Raw genomic sequence first — 12,383 nt, forward strand, 5'->3', positions numbered from 1 at the left:
TATGCCACCGTGTAAGGCTCAGAAATACACAAAAAAACATACACATCACAATCCAAGGACTCCCCCGCTAAAGCTTTTTTTTTTTATTATTCATTTTCTTCCCCCGTGACAACGTTTCTCTCTCAACAGTGATTAATTGCGAGGGACAGTGCCAACGAGCTTTCCAACGTAATTTGCAGCAGAAGTATAAACAGGAAGTGTGCTCTCAATTCATAATGCTGTTGACTCGTGTCTACGCCGGGTGATTAGGGTCAAAACACAGTTGTTTGGATGTGATACTATGTGACAGAGGACGGTATCTGCTGACCTTAAGCTGTCAGGCTGCAGTTGCCTCATTTAGACCGTTGACGTGTTTTTGTCGGAGGAAGCCGCCAAAAACGGAAAGGAAGAACGCCCCCTCAACGGAGGCGGTAATTACTGGGCCGCAAACATCTCTGGAAAGACCAGCTAACTGTTACTTATTTGTATTGACACGGGTCACATCGCTTGTTAACGTGCGAAGCAGCTGTTCTGTCAAAACATCCAGCGCACAAATGCTCTTGGATTCCTAATACCATGACGACTGTTCATTATCTGTGCCTGTTTAGTGTATGGAAAAGGAGACTTTATTGAAGTATCATCAAAGGAGTGCGCCACACTTACAAAGTTAAGTGTGGCAGCATCCAGCGCGATGATAAAACCCAGATTTAGGTGCTCAAGCGTCGCCATCTTGAAGTCAAGGAACCCACCGCTGCACCGTGGTCGGATGGAAGCAGTCAGTGTGTTTATTGTGTCTCCGCAGCAGTCTGGAATGATTCGGTGTGGCAAGATGTGCGGCAGCCGGTGTTAGCTCAGTAGATCAGAGGATGTTGAGAGAGATGTTGCTTCCTTTCCAGTGAGAGCACCACTTGCCGTGTTTAGATTGAAACGACACCGCCTTGTTGAAAATTTACAGAAACTAGCTGAGAAAAAAAAAAAAAAAACGCCTTGTGAATGCGGTCGTGATATCGGTTCTAGGTTCCGAGAACTTGGATGAGCGGTCTTAAAGAAGATGAGCACTTAAAGAAAGCAAGTCCAGTTGCCTTTGCCGTTGAGTTGGTCTAGAATTGGCAAGTTGGCATCGTGCAACTTTTTGACGGCTTAACTGACACATTTCAATCGGTATCAAAAATAACTCATGTGACAATAATGGGTAAGATGAAAGTCAAGACCTAGAATGGTGCAATAAAAGCAATGTGTCATTTCCTCCACAGTATCCAAATCATATTTTAATTACTTATAGTGACTGGTGTCTGTCAGTATACAGTACGTTGTGAGTAATTATTTCATAATAAATATCTTTTTATGTTTATGGATGGCAAAGGTTATTCACAGATTTTTTATAACCAACCCACTGATTTAGAACGGCCGCCAGTCGCTTCATACGAGAGGCGTCTATCTCCATTGATTACTGACTGATTTATGTGCGCGCTCTCTCTCAGCTGGCATGTGTACAAGTCCGCAGCTGTAGCCATTAAGCGCTCTGAACAAACAGGACGTTATCAGTACGTGCAGAGTGTGCAAACAGGACCTGTTGACCGTTGGCAGCGTTTACCATTCAGGCAGCTTTACGTGGAGTGAAACTGCCCGGCGCAGAGTGCGCCGCTGCGGTTTCTCATCGCGCTCCCTCTGGTCGGGCGCCCGGCGGAAACCTCGCCGCTGTCAAATGCACCGCTGAGTGGATGTAAACTGTATCTCGCAGTGTCCACCCGTCCAATCACTTAATCTGCAAATTGGCTGATCGGTGTATTGCGTGTCGCTGCAAAGCCGGGGGATGATTGAACGTTTGTTTACCCGGGCTGTTTGATGATTAAAGCGGGCCGAGCCGGGGTCCGGAGCCAGTTGGGTAATTAACAGGCTGTTCTCTGTGTTAATAGCATTAGTCACCTTGGAGATAATCGCAGCCATCAAGAGCACAGAGCAGCATCCCCCCCCCTGTGTACCTGATAGCCTCCTTAAACAAAAGACTGACGAACATCCGGCTCTTAACGGTGCTTTCAGCTTTTGGTCTAATCTTTTCGAAGTAGAAGAATTTATGCCCGCAAAAACGAGTTATTTTTAGTACCAGGCTGCTGATTTTTTTATTTATTTTTTTTTGGAATCCCATAAAACCCAAGGTGACATCAAGCTTGTTTTGTCCAATCAACACTTCAAATCCAAGCATACTCGGGTGATTATAAGAAGCTTAAGAAAATTAGCAAAAATTGGAGCCCTTCAAAACTGATTTGAGTAATGAATTTGTTTAACAATCAGTCGTTCCAGCTCTGGTGAATGTGCAAATATGGAAATGATGCCACAAAAATACTGAAGGGAAGTCTGCCGAGTATATTCTCAGCGGTTTAGTTACATAACAATATACAAAATCATTGCAAGAAGAAGAGTCATCCTTTTATCATTTTTCCATATGGAGGGACATGGGAGGACACCCGAATGCTTCAGGCACACGTCGGTTTTTGCGTGCGCTGCCAGGAATTCTACATTACAGCTTGCAGTAAAAACACATGATTCATCTGTGTCTAATTTAGTTTGTCAGCATAACTGTAATTTGGTTTGGAGCCACAGAACCTGCAGTCCTTTTGATTGAGCCATGTAAGAGGAATTTTGAAGTGTTAAGCCAGCGCTAATGTTGTCGTCGTCGTCGTCCTGCTGTGTCAGATTTCAGTTCCCTGTCAGTTATTTGGCCGTGTGTGTGTAATCCTCGAACGGACGCGGCTACGCCAAGGATTATTTGAAACTACGAGACTAAATGAGCTATGAGTGAGCCTCGCTCAGGCCGCTAAGGATGTTTTTATCTATGTAATGCTTAAATTATGTGTATAATGCGAACATTTGTTCTGTGCGGAAGGAACTAACAAGTAATGTATCTTTGGGGGGATCTAAATCACCACAATAAGTCTTAAGTTGGGAGGAAAACTCACAAGGGAAAAAGATAGATGCAGCCTTCCTCTCCCTGGTCTTGTGTCATAAATTATTTGGCCATTGATCCATGGGTGTCTAGTATTCTCAGCGGACCTCCTTCTCACATTCATCAAGGCTTGAGCCTGTAGCTAAGCCTGAATGGAATAGCCTCAAACACATACTCCTCCGCTAAGTCTCAGCAGCATGGCCTGTTGCTTAGATACAACACATTTATATGAGGAGTGGATAGAACCTGGAGGGCTGCACTATGCACCGAGACGTTCCAGCATCTTGGCCCCCGTCACACGGGTAAAACTGTTTGAACAACGTCTGCGGACAGAAAAACACTCCTACGTTATCTCTGTCTCCAGAATGATTCTTTAAGACTGCACAGGCAGCGACGTAGGAGTGAAACGCAGGACGGCTACCAGGGCTTCCAGGCAGATGATAATATTTATCGTAGGCCGTCGTCAAAAACCAGCTGCCTCCAAATGACGGTGCAATTGGAGATGGGGGGGGCGGTCATGCAAAGGTGAATCCTCTCTGGCACAAAACAAGAACCACAAGTGGAAATGTTGCGTGTAGTTTCTACCGCTTCTGGAGAGAAGATTTATGAATTATTTCTGGTCCACAGTAATAATGGAAAGGGAAAGATTGAAGGTCAAAGGAAATTGAAAAGTCGGGTCAGATGGAATAAAAATGATGATAGTGTATGCTTTTTGCCACATTTGTCTTTTAACTTGCACGCATTCTCCCCTCATCTCTGTAGCATCTAAATCTAAAGCAACGCGCTTTCCCTTTTCACCACCAGTGAAAATGGAATGCAGATGACGTTACATGACGTTACAATCAAGATTAACCTTCCTTTGTTTCTTGAGCCTCGTCTTGTTATTATGCCACAAGTCTTCACGTCAGGACCTTGTGTTGGGGGCAGTCGCTTTATTTTATCTGGGTGTGGTTTTTCAACCCTAAGGTTGAAAGTTGATGACTTAAAGCTCTTGTTTGAAAGCTGTGTAGTAATGTTACAGCCACGTTTAGGCTCTGGGATTGGTAGATGATAAGTGTCCACAAATTAATTTGCTGAACAAAGCAATTTCACGATGACCATACACCGTATAGCCACCATGCACATTTCAGAAAACCAAGTTTCTTGTCGTCATATATCCATCTTGACCCAAGTCTCGACCGGCTCATTGGCTGTCAGGTTGACACTTCCATTTATACTGCTAAACCCAATGAAATGATTAAAATGAAACAACAATATACAATAGCCTACCAAGCGCCATTTGTTGTAAAACTGGGCCCTTTCCTCTAACCATTATCCAGGAGAGATCCTTTGTTCCCAACTGTGACCATTTCCGCATCAGTAGAGAGAAGAAAGCGCAGTGCCTTGAAGACATGCCACTTCTCTTTCTTTTCTCCACTCTATGTTTCACTCTCTGCCATTGGAAAGATTTTCTTTTCCGGAAAGGGTTCCCCGTTAGCTTCGGGTTCATTGCTTCACCATTCTCACAAGTGACCTAATATGTGTTCACGTGGTGAGCGTGTTACTGATGGCATGCTACACTGGTGCGACTAATGCATTCTTCCTCACGCTGTGTGCTCCTGATCTCAGGCCTGCCCTACACGGCTGCCTGTGTTTTTATGAGTAAAGGTGAAGGCGGACTTGATTTAATTAAGGAGCTGTGGTCTACAGTCATGGTGACTTTCTCCCACCAGAGTGTGAATTATCTTCTTTTGTAATGGAGATTAACCTCACTAAAAGCCGTACTTAGCCTATTTAACTTCCATATTTTAACATGTGCCACATGGGCCTCGCTAACAAAGCGGTTACGCCTCGACTGCGAAGGGTTGTGCGAGATTTAAAACTGTGGTCAATCCGTGCCTGCTTACACGCTTTTAGCCGTAAGAGGGTGAGATTAACACATTTGCATACTATTGCAATGTATTATTCATGCGGTATCTTCTAATTTGCAGGAGCAAGGCCTTTCTCCTCACTGACTTTAACACCTGGGTGACCTGGAAGTGGGACAGAGGAGCCCCAGCGCTCATCAATCCCCACTGGGTGTCACCTGGCACATGACACCTTAACAGTCACTAAGCCGGATGTGCTCATATGTCCAGAGGCTGAATATATCGTTATACTGTATCACGTTAGTTACTATACTTTTCCAACCGTTGCATCTTTGCAGCTCTGGAAACCCAGAGGACACGTTTGCTGGTTTAAAATATTCATCAAAGTAGATATTGATTTCAAAAAGGGAATTTAGTGTTCACAGAGCCTGCACTCTAAAAGAATATCCGGTTTTAAGCGTGTTGGCTACAGGATGGCAGACTGACTGGGAAGAGGGCTTAAACCACTGACACTATGATTTGATAAACCTGCTGGAGACTAGTGGATCTCAAAATCAAATGTCAAGACTATAAGTGTAGTTAACACCTTGACAATGTTGACCTGCGTTATATTATGGTTGTCATTGCCATTCTACAAAAAAAAAAAAAAAAATACAGGTTCAAGATGCCCCTTGCAAAAGCATGTTTTTATTATCCACCTATTAATTTCCTATTCCATTCTGGAAAAAAATGGGAATTGGGATCATGATTCTTTGGTACTTTCTTTTTAACAAAATGTTTATTGCAATTTGACAGAATGCTCAGGGTCATTATCTTGCTGTAAAGCAGCTTTCGACCCACATAGTCGAAATCGTTCAAACTTGCTTTCATCAGTCCAGAGGACTCATTTCCAGTCATCATAGGTCCAATTTTTGTGAGCTTTTACCAGCTCATATCTCCTTCTTTTTCTGTGGACAAACTAGTAATTTCTTTCAGACCAGCCTTTCTCAAATGTGTTTTCACAGTTGTCAGAGATATGGGTTTTGACGTTGTCATGTTGATTTCCTTCATTATTTGTGGCGCCGATCCCTCTTACTGGTGACGTCCCAGTGCTCCCAATGACTACAGGCCAGTGGCATTAACATCCCATGTCATGAAGTCATTTGAGAGGCTGGTTCTCCTGCACCTGAGGGATCTACTGTCCATTTTCCTGGAACCCCTGCAGTTTGCTTAAAGGCAGCACCTCACCATCATCTTCCTCACACACAAGGCCCTGTCTGAGAGTGCAGGAAAAGCTGTGAGAGTCACTTTCTTTGACTTCTCCAGTGCCTTTAACAGCATCCAACCCATCCTCCTGAGAGAAAAACTACTGGACATGTAACTTCACCCTGACATTGCTGTCTGGATTTTGGACTACCTCACAGGACGACCGCAGCATGTCTTTGTGGATGGATGCGCATCAGAGGTCCTGACGAGCAACACGGGGATGCCCCAAGGAACGGTACTGGCACCATTCTTCTTTACCCTCTACACCTCCGACTTCCGCTACAACTCCGGCACCAGCCACCTCCAAAAGTTTTTCAGTGACTTCCATAGTCGGATGTATCACCAATGACGAGGAGGAGGAGTACAAAGGACTGATTGAGAGCTTTGTTGAGTGGAGTAACCGGAACCCCCTACATCTCAACATCAGCAAGATTAAGGAGGTGGTGTGGACTACAGGAGGAACCTTGGGGTCCACATCAACAATAAACTGGACTCATAATACAGACGACCTCTACAGGAAAGGACAAAGCAGGATGTTCTTCCTGAGGAGACTGAGGTCGTTTGGCGTCTTTTGTTGACTCCTCAAGACCTTCTACCAGTCCATGGTGGCCACCGTGCTCTTCTCTGCTGTGGTTTGCTGGTGGGGCGGGGCCAAGACTGGTGAGGTCATCAGACCCAATAAACTGGTGAGGAAAGCCTGCTCGGTGGTGGGATTGAACTTGGACTAGTTAGAGACAGTGGCTGAGAGGAGGGTGAAGGACAAAATCTGGACAATCCCTCTCACCCTCTGCACAATGAGCTATGGCTGATGGGCAGCTCATTCAGCCAGCGGTCATCCCACCCATCAGACTGTACGACATCAGTGTGAACAGCACACAGCTCTGACCTCACTGAGCCCATATGTAGCACACTTACCTGTCACTTTATCCACAACTGCTGTCACTTTGTGTACTGTACTTTTTGTTGCCTGTTGTCCTGTTTAACGTTATTGGCTTCTGGCTTATGTGTCCTATTTAATTTCCTGTAATGTCTTCCTGGTCACTGTTGTGCTGCTGTAACATTTGAATTTCCCCAGTGGCGATCAATAAAGCACTATCTTATCTTATCTTTATCCTCTGCCTTTGCTTTTCTATCATCATAACTTCCAGATTCCTCTAGTCTCTTCGGAGTGTAGTGAACTCCTTTGTTGGACACCAGTAGGCGTTTTGCACTTTCTCTTTCAGTGTATCCCTCTTTCCTCAGTGTACAAATCTGTACTCTTGGTTCATTACTCAGTTGCTTCTTTCTAGCCGTTTCTGCAGTTGTTTGTCAGAGATTTGGACGCAGTTGAGATTTATTGGGATATTTGTATACAGACTCTCAAAAGCCAAAGAGTTTAAGTGAATAATGCAAACTGTGATTTGTTTCTTTTCACTTTTGGTTGTGACGCTAGGTTGTAAATCTTCTCAGCCCTAAATCTAAGCCCTTCTTTTCTTTTGTTGACATATATTCAGCAGTGGACTAGTAACACCAATGCATACCTGAAGGTAAAATGAGGAAAATGATGCATATCAGTGAAAGCACAGTCTGATCATGTAGTAGAATGATGCTGGTTTTTAAGAAAGGCACCGTGAACAGAAACTTGAAGTTGCTTCCAAATGTTTTTGCCTTGCGACCAAACTTTTGGCATGTAGTGTACATGTAAGTCACGACGGCGGCGGTGAGGAACAGTGTGTCTGAGTCAGGCAGGAAGATTGAAAAAAAAAAGTCTATGAAAGAAACCCTCAGATTCCTGAGGTGGCTTTGGGAAGGTTCCAAGGATGTTAATGGTCGCAGCTTTTATGGACACTTGTATTCCCTGCCTTCCACTGTATGTGGGTTAGCTTTGTGTAAAGGCATTTATTTAAAATGAAGGAAAAGAGTCAGAGCAACTTTTCATTCCGCCCCGTGAACTCTCCGCAGCGTGCTGGCATCCCGTGGGCAGAAGAGCTGTGACTTTGATTCGTCTCGAATCTTTTCACAAAATTTTAGCTTTAAAGAAAATCCGAGCTGCAGAGACTGAATGAGGTATTACTGTGTTTTCTGAAAGAGCTCCCATCACGGCCGAGCAGAAATCACTCCTTGCCGGTGGGCGCTCGAATACCTGGCCGCGCCGTCATTAACCGAGTTTACGAGATTCATCATCGCCTGTACCTGGCCACGTGTGCGCGAACTTTGTAGGCGTGTGTGTGTGTGTGTGTGCATTGAAAACAACTGGAAACTGCTCAGCCAGACTTCTGTTGTGGTCATATAGCTGCTGGTTGCTGCCGCCTCACCTGCTGAGCGCTCTCTTCCTGTTGTTCTGAAGGTGCCAAAAGATTCAGTGCCCCTAGACACAACATAGGGGTGTTTTGTGTTTGTGTGTATGTGTGCATGTGAGTGTGAGTAAGTGAATATTTGGCAGGCTCACAGTTCTCAGACAGGCATCAGTGTCTTTCATTGACTCCAGCAGTCTGACATGCTGTCTGAGTATCTGATCGTCTCTGACTCACTTCAGTCTGTGGATTATAAACTCTCCTCTCCTCTCCTCTCCTCTCCTCTCCTCTCCTCTCCTCTCCTCTCCTCTCCTCTCCTCTCCTCTCTAATTGCTCCACTCGCTAATTATTTCCCTTCCTCAAAAAGCACCTGTAATGCTGAAGTTATGTTCCTCCCGGGAGAACGGCTCAGAAATGGACAACAGCTACCACGCTCTTTTCCTCTTTGCCATGATTTAATAAATGTTATTCAATTAAAACTAACGGCTTATTTCCCAAGATAATGAACGCGTTATCGCTGCCGCGGGAAATAAGGTGAGCCAAACGCGCTCGTACTGTATTTGCAAACTTATCTGCAGGCCACGCCTTAGCGCATGTCTGGATTCGCGTAATCGTTTTGTTCGGTCGGCGCTCTGCGTTTCTGTCTTCGTCCGCCGTCACATCTGGCTGTTAGTATGAATGAACAGTCCTTTCTTTCTGCTCACACAGTGTAACCATCACATCGGTTGGGTTAAAAGGGCTTTCGAGGCGTATCCGGACTTTTATCATGGCTTTTATTTAGTTTGCCATCACTGACTGCTCCGCTGCACGGGTTCCGTCTCGGCTTTCACCTCCTCAACCCCCGTCTTCTCTCTGACACCAAAGAGCTGCGGCTTTGCCAAAACAAGCCACCTTTCCCTGTCACTCCTCCTCCTCCTCCTCCTCCTCCTCCTCCTCCTCTTCTCCTTCCCCCATACTTTATTTTTTTTCGATTTAATTTGCTGTTGTTCGAGTTTTAGGAAAACGCTCCAATTTCTATCTCTGCAGATATGAACATGTGGGAGGTGTCTGCTGATAGGGGCCACTCTCTCACAGGAGTGATGCATTATTCTCTGTGTGATATGGTAGAAGGGCTTGTCAGGGATGTGACGGGTCTTTGTTACCTGACACTTCCCTCTCTTTCCTGCTCCTTTTCCTTCCTGCTTCCTTCCTTCCTTCTCCCCTTCCCCGCCTTCCTGCCCCTTTAAAGAGCTGTTTGCTCTCGACTGAAAAATCAAAATCGGAGCCATTGCTCCACTGGAAAGGGATGCCACACTACACCTGAGATCCCTTCTTTCTCTCTCTTTTTTTTTCCAACTTTTCCTCTCTTTGGGCCTAAAACCATCTTTTAAAATGTTTTAAAAGTCCAAAATTCATTCTCATATTTATAGAAAAGCCTGGATCTGATAAATACTGCACACTTTTAGAAGCTAAAGTATTAAGTGAACCATAAGTAGTGGCTGCTTGATTCAAATGGCTCAAAACACTCAAAGTAAGTGGTAAACACACTTGTATGCTTGCAAATATACATGACTTACCCGTGCTTTCCTTTGGTCTCTGTAGGAGCATATTTACAAAGATGCCATGCTGTTCCATTCCTACTTCTGCTTCATCATTTTCTTTTCTTTTTCTTTATTTTTTGCCACGTCAAAAGTAGTATTGCACTCTGAAAAAAACGTCTCAGGTGCACAAATCTAAACTTTAAACCTAATTGCCAAAAGGGAACAAATATCCACGTGTTGTCTTCAGTCGCAATCATTTTTTATCGCTCTGTTTTAGCCATAAAACCGCATGTGGGAGTTTGTTCCTTTTTGCTGCTTTGATTGAAAACAGTATTGTGGTAATGACCCAGTCTGCAATTCTGACGAATAAGAAAAAGTGGAAATCGGCAGCTGAAAATGTTTTTGGAGATATAGGTTATTGTCAAAATGATTTAAGATACTTGTTTATTTAACATTTTAACATTTATGACCACCTTCCTAATATAGTGCAGGTCTCCCTTTTGCCTCCAGATCAGTTGTGATCATCAGAGAGTGGACATTAGCCTTGTGAGGGTGTCCTGTGGTGTCTGGTAACAGGATGTTGCTAGTGGAGGCCTTTGACTCCTGTGGGTTGGGGGGAGGGGCTTCTGTGGATCATCCCACGGATATTTGACCAGTTTGGGATCTAGTGAGTTTGGAGGCCAGCTACATGTTTAAGTAACATCCACATGAGAGCCAAGTCTAAACGTTTCCCAGCAGAACTTTGAATTCTCACAAGGCGGTCAATGTTTTTTACTTCTCCTCTCAGTGGTCATAATGTTATGCCTTATTGGTGTATATATTTGACAACCTGTGTTTTTCTTGCAAGAAAATAATGCCAAATTGTCATCATAGATTTTTTTTCAAAGTTAGAAAGCCTGTTAAAGCAAACTTAAAATTACACTGAAAGGAGAAAAGCTACAAATTCACTTACTAAATTTACCATTTTCCATTGATTTTCTTTTCATCCAATAATTCTTATTAATTGCTTCATTGTTGAAGTAACTGCTTAACAACATAACATGCATATACACATTGTTACACCATCATATTTTTCTACAGCTCTGCAGTAGGTTTTGTCAGATTTATGCGCTTCTTTGTTATTAATGCGCGCGTGGATGATTCATTTACAACGCCGTGAAAAACGGTGGAATTTCTGAGTGGAGCCTCGAATGTGTTGCAGACGCCGGTGATGTAATTCCAGATTGATTGTGCCGAGGGCAGGCCGAGCCTAAGGAGGTGACCAGGTGTGCTCGCACTCCCCGCTCCATGAGAAACGCTGCACTTTTTATTATTTAGATCACAGAAATTCTCCCTACCCCTCCGCTGCCTCCTTCACCGTGTAACATACATCAGAATGTCAGACACGGCGCCCCCCCCCCCCCCCCCCCCCCCCCCCCCCTCCGATTCGTATCTGCAGAGCCCCTCTCTTCCCCTCGCCTCCGAACCACTCCGGCAAATGTTACCTTTTCATATCTGGGCTTGAAAATATAGGCTCTCTCTTTCCCCCCCCCGTCCTCCCTGCAGCACGTGAGGATACGCGGTCACGATAACCTTCGCAGCTGAACTGCAAATGTCACTTTGGCCAGTGGACCAATGGCGTTCCTTTTCCACTGGCTGCCGTGGCTCTCTTATGGGGTTTCGCGTGCGTGACACTGCGACTGGGCAGATGTGCGCACATGAATGAGAATGAGTCGGCGGGGGCTCTCAGGTGTGGCCGGCTGAAATATCATAAAATACCAGGGAATCGTATCGTGAAAAAAAATCCTAGGGTGGCAACAACGAGTTGATTTTTCAGTCTTTTTTTTAATTTTATTTTATTTACAACCTGAATGAGTGTGGCTCGCTGATAGATGAAGCCCCTCGTGGTGAGTCGCAGCACCGGGAACCTGCTACGGCTCGTCGAGCCGCGGTGCGTCTCAAATGGGGACAATGTGCGAAGCGTCAACACGCCTGGGGAGCGGGCACGCTTCGCGGCGCAATTCCACTCGGTGCTGCCCCGGAGGCAGGCAAACATTAACCCGGCATGAAGTGTAACTTACGAGTCAGCTGTTAGTTAGGAGGACGGAGCTCACTGTCAAAGCTCTCGGCAGAACCGAGGCAATCGGTGGGGCTTTGTCGGCCGCAGACTCCTCTCCTCCACGGCCGCCGCTTCATATCTCTCGCACGCACACGCAGAATTGAAAAGGCATATCTAAGCAAGCATCTGAATTTGCGTGCCTAGGTAATGTGTTCTTCTCGCACGGAGAGATGGGAGGCAGTTAGACTTGGCATTAATATTTCAATACCGCAGTTATTGGTGTGCGTGCGCGCATCTTGGCCTTCGAGGTTTATCTGTGCGGTGGCATATTTTAGGGACAGGGACCATCAATATCCGCCGAGAGAGAGAGAGAGAGAGTATTACGCAGTTTATTGAGCATTCTTTTATTATTCTCCGTTGAACTCCGATTGTCACCCGTAATATGAGCTCTCAGTTTGGTTCTTGGAGCCTTTGAAAAAGCAGGCACCTGACTGCAGCGCGTTCATTTCGGCCGCGGCTCTTTATCTGTGTCTGTTA

The 12,383-nt window shown here is 45.1% G+C and overlaps 1 protein-coding gene across 12 annotated transcripts in view; it reads left to right on the top strand.

Annotated features, from left to right (window-relative positions):
• vav2 (vav 2 guanine nucleotide exchange factor) overlaps positions 1 to 12,383 on the top strand; it is a 195,189-nt gene that overhangs the window by 45,537 nt on the left and 137,269 nt on the right. The window lies entirely within an intron of this gene.

The sequence above is a fragment of the Mugil cephalus genome, chromosome 19 (assembly GCF_022458985.1).
Source record: "Mugil cephalus isolate CIBA_MC_2020 chromosome 19, CIBA_Mcephalus_1.1, whole genome shotgun sequence".
NCBI lineage: Eukaryota > Metazoa > Chordata > Actinopteri > Mugiliformes > Mugilidae > Mugil > Mugil cephalus.